This window comes from Zalophus californianus, chromosome X, assembly GCF_009762305.2.
Source record: "Zalophus californianus isolate mZalCal1 chromosome X, mZalCal1.pri.v2, whole genome shotgun sequence".
NCBI lineage: Eukaryota > Metazoa > Chordata > Mammalia > Carnivora > Otariidae > Zalophus > Zalophus californianus.
Window position 1 is genome coordinate 14,755,219 of NC_045612.1, and position 7,949 is coordinate 14,763,167.

Genomic DNA, 7,949 nt, shown 5'->3' on the forward strand with positions numbered 1-7,949 from the left:
AAAATTTAACTTTGACAATAATTTCTTAATTATCAACACACTGATTATAAGGAGAAGAGGAAAACACCAAGCAACAGATCATTCCAAATTGGTTTAATTTAATTTTGCAATCAACTAATGCATATTTCTGGAACCTCTGCTGCGAGCTCAATCCAGGATTTCACTAGCTCGTTTAAGAGACAACAATGAGCAAATATAGCAGCAAATCTGCCACATTCTACAAATATTACCAGGCAGACTATATCCATTTATCTACTGATGGACATGGATTCCTTCCACCTTTGACTATTATAAATAATGGTGCTATGAACATTGACGTACAAGTACCTGAGGACCTGCTTTCAATTCTTTTGGATATAGAGCTAGGAGTAGAATTGCTATGCTTACCTTTTTGAGGAACTGCCAAACTTTTCCACAGCAATGTACGGGGGCCCTAATTTCTCCACAACCTCTCCAACATGTGTTATTTTCCATTAGTTTAATAATAGCCATCCTAATGGATGGGAAGTAGTATCCATTGTGGTATTGCTTTAGTGGTCTTACTGACTAATGATGTAAAACATCTCTGCATGTGTTTGTTGGCCATTTGTATACCTTCATTGGGGGAGTGTGTATTCGATCCTTGGACCATTTTTGAATTGGGTTGTTCAGTTTTTGTTGTTGAGTTGTAGCAGTTCTTTACATATTCTGGACATAAATCCCTTATATATATGACTTGCAAATATTTTCTCTCATTTTGTGGATTCTATTCACTGTGTTGATAGTGTTCTCTGATGAACAAAAGTGCTTAATTTTGATGAAGTCCAATTTACCTAAGTTTTCTTCTGTTGCTCGTGCTTTTGATGTCATATCTAAAAATCCATTGCCAAATCTAAGTACATGAAGAATTACCTCTATGTTTTCTTCTAAATGTTTATAGTTTTAGCTCTTATGTCTAGGTCTTTGATCCATTTTTTAAAAGATTTTATTTATTTATCTGAGAGAAAGAAAGAGAGCGAACAAGAGAGCACAAGCCAGGGAGCTGCAGAGGCAGAGGGAGAAGCAGGCTCCCTGTTGAGCAAGAAGCCCAATGCAGTGTTTGATCCCAGGACCCTGGGATCATGACCTGAGCAGAAGGTAGATGCTTAACCAACTGAGCCACCCAGGCGCCCCCTTTGATCCATATTGAGTTAATTTTTGTATATGGTGTGAGGTAAGGTTCCAAACTTATTCTTTTACAGGAGGATAACCAGTTTTACCAGTACAATTTGTTGGAAAGATTGTCCTTTCCCCATTGAATGGCCTTGGCAACCCTGTCAGAATTCTACTGACCATGTAGATGGGGGCTTATTTCTGGGCTCTCTGTTCTATCCCACTGCTTTGTGTATCTGTCCTTATGCCACTTCCACACTGCTTTATTGTTGCTTTGTAGTAAGCTTTGAAATCAGGAAGTGCTAGTCCTCCAACTCTGTTCTTCTTCTTCAAGATTGTTTTGGCTGTTCAGAATCCCTTGAAATTCCATATGAATTTCAGGATAGGTTTTTCTATTTCTGCAAAAAATTGTTGGAATTTATGGTAGGGATTATAGTCAGTCTGTAGCTCACTTTGGGTAGTGCTGTCATCCTAATAGTTTTCCAATTCATGAACATGGGAAGTTTTTCCATTTATTTAGGTTTGCTCTAGTTATTTCCAGCAATGTTTTGTAGTTTTCTTGTTTTCAAGTCATCTTTGATTAAATTTATTCCTCAGAACTTCATTCTTTTTGATACAATTAATGGAATTTTTAAATTTCTTTTTTAGATTATTCATTGCTAGTGTATAGAAATGCAACAGATTTTAATGTGCAATTGCGTTTTGTCATTCCTTTATTTCTTTTACTAGGAAACCATAATATGGTGGTTCAGTACTCTAATTCATTTGACTGTTCACCTATTTTTATGAGTGACCACATACTTTATCATACAAACCAAGACACTTTTAGAGAGAAAGGGAACACTATCATACAGGGGAAACAAGTGTTAATTTGAACTTTCCAGGGAGAACCAGGATATATGGTCATCCTACCATATATCCTGGTTCTATATATATCCATACTGAAGGATATGTAGATGGTTTCAATTTTTTTGGTAACTCTCCTACATCACTTAACTACTTTTACCTTAGTGCTATGGTAGTTTATGTACATGTTTTATACCCTGAACGGGTTTGCCAGCTCCTTGAAAAAAAAAAAAACAACTTCCTACTGCCTTTGTGTATCTTAGCATCTAGCACAGTGCCTTCAATGTAGTAAATGCCCAAGAAAGGTTCATTGGATGAATGATGACCCTCATTTGTCTCCACAGAAATCCTACCTACTGTGTCTACCCACATAGTCCCTCTGACTGGGATCTTCCCACGCAAAACTGCTACTAGTAAATCAAGGGGATATGACCTTTGACCTAAGGTAAATAAAACACTTAATCAGAGGATTTAAAAGATCATCTTCAAGCAAGCTACTGAACTCAGCCAACCATACAGTGGGATCCATCAAGATGGCAAAGTCATTTCCAGTTTGCACAAAGATTACAGAATGATAGTTTATCATTAAAATTTTGAATACATGGCTGGCTAAGATGTACATACTCACAAATCACTTCCAATAACAATTTATTTGGGAATTTAGGATAACAGGCGAATTCTACAGAGAATGTGATGTGTCCTTGGGCATTTTTAAACATATCCAGGAATTATACTAAATAGCATATACTTATTTATATTTATATACTTCACTGTTCTACTAGATCCTAAGGGATATACTATATATGTTTTATCCTTTGGATGATGATTTCAAAAGAATCAAGTTGGGAGTGCCTGGCTGGCTCAGTTGGTATAGCATGTGACTCTTGATCTCAGGGTTGTGAGTTTGAGCCCCACATCAGGGGTAGGTAGGGTGTTTGGTTTTTTTTAAAGATTTTATTTATTTGACAGAGAGAGAGAGAGAGAGAGCACAAGCAGGGGGAGTGACAGAGGGAGTGGGAGAAGCAAGCTCCCCGCTGAGCTGAGAGCCTGATGCGGGGCTCAATCCCAGGACCCTGGGATTGTGACCTGAGCCAAAGGCAGGCGCTTAACTGACTGAGCCACCCAGGTGCTCCGTGGTAGGACTTACTTAAAAAAAAAAAAAAAAATCTCGGTGCCTGGGTGGCTCAGTTGTTGAGCATCTGCCTTTGGCTCAGGTCATGGTCCCAGGGTCCTGGGATCAAGTCCCACATTGTGTTCCATGCTCGCGGGGAGGCTGCTTCTCCCTCTGCCCCTCCCCAACCTTGTGCTAGCTCTCTCTCTCTCTCTCTCTCTCTCTCTCGCAAAAATAAAATCTTTTTTTTAAAAAAAGAATCAAGTTGGACCCCTACCATATACCATATGCAAAAATTAACTCAAATTGGTCAACAACCAAAATGTAAGAGATAAAACTCTAAGAAGAAAACATGGGGTAAATCTTCTCTACCTGGGATTTGGCATATCCATACTTGGCTGCTGGGAAAGTAAAATATTGTAGCCATTTGGGGAAGAACATTACATCAAGCTGCAAGTGTGATGCTCGCCCATGACCACAATTTTTCCCGGATGAGTTCCAGTTTTTCTTTGTAAGTCTTAGTAGTAATAATTCTGGTTTTTCATCTATTCCATGTATGATGCCTTATAAGTAAGATGCTTCTTCCCAATTCCTGATTCCTTTCTTCCAGAGGAGGGAATTCAATTAGTGTGACATTCCTAGATTCTTTCCACCTCTTCACAAACCAAACTACAAGATAGATGGGGTTATCTGTTTAATGAATCTAGGGAGAATAAACTAGGTATGGTAGGCCCAGAGCTGCCTACTTTCTTCTTTTAGAGCCAACGTTCTAATAGAGTGCTGTTTCGTACTGTAAATTTTCTCTGGGCAGGCACATTGACCCTGGTCCATTGCTGCATGAATGAGCAGGTAAGTACATCAGTTAGCTTTTACCATATAACAAACCAATCCCAAATTTAATGGATGTATTAGTTTCCAAGGGCTGCTGTAACATAGTACTACCAATTGGGTGACTTAAAACAACAGAAATTTATTCCCTTGCAGTTATGAAGGTTAGAAGTCTGAAATCAAGGCATCAGCAAGGTCACACTCTCTCTAGGGGTGAATCTGTTACATGCCTTTCTTTCAGCTTTTGGTGATGGCCAGGAATCCTTGGCATTCCTTGGCTTGTGGAAGCATCACTCCAATCTCTGTCTCCATACTCACATGGCATTCTCCCTGTGTGTCTGTCTCTGTGTTTCTTCCTTCCTTCTCCTCTTCTTGTAAGGACACCAGTCATATTGGATTAAGGGTCCCCCCCCCCAATTCAGTATGACCTCATTGTAACTTACATCTTAATTATATTTGCAAAACCCTATTTTCAAAAAAGGTCCCATTCATGGGTACCAGGGTTAGGACTTCAATATAGCTTTTTAGGTGACATAATTCAATCCACAACAGTAGCTTAAAATAGCAAACATTATTCCTCATGATTCTATTAGTTAGCTGGACAGGATATTCTGATCTAGGTTGGCTCAACTGGGGCTAGATGGTCTAAGACAGCCTTACATTCTGAGGTCTCACCTGGGACATCTGAGATGACTGTACAGCCAGGGGCCTCTGTTCCCATGATCCTTCACCCTTCCGGAGTCTAGCACATGATTGCTCTCATGTTGATGGAAGGTTTCCCAGCAGTAAAAGAACAAAAGCTTCAACGTGTGAGAATTTTTCCAAATATCTGCTTGTGTTGTATTTTCTCAGCCAAAGAAAGTCACACGGCTGAGCCCAGAATAAGTGTGAGAGGAGGCTGGCCAGAGAGGTATAAACAAATTGGAGCTATTACTGCAACAGTCTAGCACCTTAAGTATACCCAGCGCTGAGGTTCAACACTCATAGTTCTTCATGCCTTCAGATATAGTCTTGTTCTCTAATTTAGCCGTTATTGGCAATAAAGGTGAAATTATGGTCTCTATCTGGCACTTCAACTTTTTGCTCAATTTTGTTTTCACAAATAGAATGAGCTATTTCCTGGAGCCTCCACCACTTCATCATCCTTTTCCTATCACTTCTAAGAAGTGATGGCATCATTCATTCATTCAACAAGCATTTCTTGTGAATCTATTCTGTGGCAAGCACAAGAGAGATGGTGGTGAACTAGTAAGCTTGACATGACAAAGCTTACATTCCAACTCCCAGTTTAGAGGTCAGGTGATAGTGAAGCCAAACAGCAGCAGGGGGGGGTGGGTAAAGAAGCATAATCTCTGTCCTGTAATTTCTGAAAGCCAGCCTCCCCTTAGTGCCACCACAAGGAAATACGGAATCTACGAAAAAAACATGGCATGCTGTGTAAACACAGCCTCAAAATGAATCTCCTAGGGGTGCCTGGGTGGCTTAGTCGTTAAGCGTCTGCATTCAGCTCAGGTCCTGATCCCAGGGTCCTGGGATCGAGCCCCACATCGGGCTCCCTGCTCCGTGGGAAGCCTGCTTCTCCCTCTCTCACTCCCCCTGCTTGTGTTCCCTCTCTCCCTGTGTCTCTCTCTGTCAAATAAACAAATAAAATCTTTTAAAAAATTGAATCTCCTAGTTCCTTCCAACAAGATCCCTTCCTGGAGCCTCTTCTACACAGAAATTCTGGAGTGGTCTCTAAATTCAGTATATCTCTAACTCTTTTATATGCCCAAACTAGTTTGGAGGCCAGGCAATTGGCCAAATGGCACTGGTGGTGTGGTCTCACCACAGCTTGAAAAAGTGGCCACAAGGTAACCCCCCCAAAGTCACCCTTCATTTATAATTTGCATTTTCTGAAACAGCTTCATTGAGATATAGCACACATACCACACGATTCATGCATTTGAACTTTATAATCCATTTGTTTGTGTATTCACAAAGTTGTAAAATCACACCCAGGCAATTCTAGAACATATTCACCACTCTAAAATGAAACACAGTACCACGAGCAGTCACTCCCCATTTCCCTCCAAGCTCCCCAACAATAGGCCACCACCAATCTATTTTCTGCCTCTGGGATTTGCCTATCCTGGGCAATTCTTATAAATGGAATCATATGATATGTGACCTTTCATGACTGGATTCTTTCCCTTCACATCATGTTTCCACAGATCGTCCATGTTACAGTACAAATCAGTACTTCGTAACTTTTTATCACTGAGTAAGAATCCACTGAATAGGTACAAAGTTTTCCCCCCACTATCCAAAAGTAAGGCATTCCTATGAAACCTTCTGTAAACTGAAATGCCATAAACTGAAGAAGTGTATGAGGAGTTTGGAAGTTGCCACTCCAATCTAACAAGTCAAAAGCTGGACAAACTGAAAAATCACCAACACTTCCAGGATGAGAAAGAGAGAAGAGGACACTGAGTATATTGCTGCCCCTGAGATCGGAGAGACCGACAGGTGAACACGGGGAGTCATGACCTACCAGTGAGGAGAATCACAAGCAGAAACCACCATGGGAATCCGTGCTGGCGTAGGAAAACCTGAAGGGTAAGTGATGGATTACTGCAGGCTCAGTATGGACAACGCTAAGAGGTAAAAAATCCACGGGGACCCAGTCATGGCAGGGGGCCTCCACAGTTTTATGAGATTTACCTCCAAGAACTGGACAAGGTTTTCATAGTAAATATCAGAGGAAAATTCCTTTCTACTTTCTGTATGTGGGGGTGGAAATGAACCATTTTGAGATACACCAGAGTAACAGAGGCCTGTCCTTCAGAGAAACTAGTTAACCAGAGACTAGTCTGCTGGAGTATTATCAGAACCTAACTGATCTGGGGGAGGGAAATATGTAGCTGGCTGTAGCCTTCTAGATGGGAGAAGGGCTATACTCAATTCTAGCCCTCTTTAGCCATTCTATTCCACCTAACAGGGAAGAAGGAAACGAAGAATCTCTGGTGAAAGCCACAGTCAAGGGGCACCTGGGTGGCTCAGTCGTTAAGCACCTGCCTTCGGCTCAGGTCAATATCCCAGGGTGCTGGGATCGAGCCCCGCATCGGGCTCCCTGCTCGGCGGAAAGCCTGCTTCTCCCTCTCCCGCTCCCCCTGCTTGTGTTCCCTCTCTCGCTATATCTCTATCTGTCAAATAAATAAATAAAAATCTAAAAAAAAAAAAAAGTCACAGTCAAGAGGCATAGGCTCACCAGAAGACTGAGATCTAATCATAGGACAATAGAATGGCAAAAAACACAAGTTGATGAGATAAAGCAAGCACAAGAACCAGACATGGCAGGGATGCTGGAATTATCAGACCAGGAATTTAAAACGACTATGATAATATGATAAGGGCTCTAGCAGATAAAGTAGACAGCATGCAAGAACACGTAGAGAATGCAAGCAGAGAGATCAAAATACTAAGAACTCTAGAGATCTAGATCTAACAGAAATGAAGAATACCCTTGATGAGCTCATTAGTAGACTGGACACAGCTGAGGAAAGAATCTCTGAGCTTGAGGGTCTCAGTAGAACCTCCCAAACTGAAAAGCAAACAGAACAAAAACTGAAAAAAGAAACCAGAACAGAATATCCCAGAGAAGTACAAAAGCTGTAACATCTGTGTAATGGGAATATCAGAAGGGGAAGAAAGAGACAAAGGAACAGACAGTAATATTTGCAACAATAATGATTGAGAAATTCCCCAAATTAATGTCAGACACCAAATCACAGAGCCAGAAAGCTCAGAGAACAACAAGCAGGATAAATGCCAAAAACAAACAAACAAAGAAAAAAACCAAACCTTAACACTTAGGCATATCATTTCCAAATGACAGAAAGTCAAAGATAAAGAAAAATTCCCGAAATGTGTCAGAGGAAAAAAAACACCTCATCTACAGAGAACCAAACGTTAAGAATTACATCTGTCTTCTCAGAAGCCGTGCAAGAAGAGAGTGAAGCAAAATGTTGAAAGGGTTGACAGAAAAAAAATCACC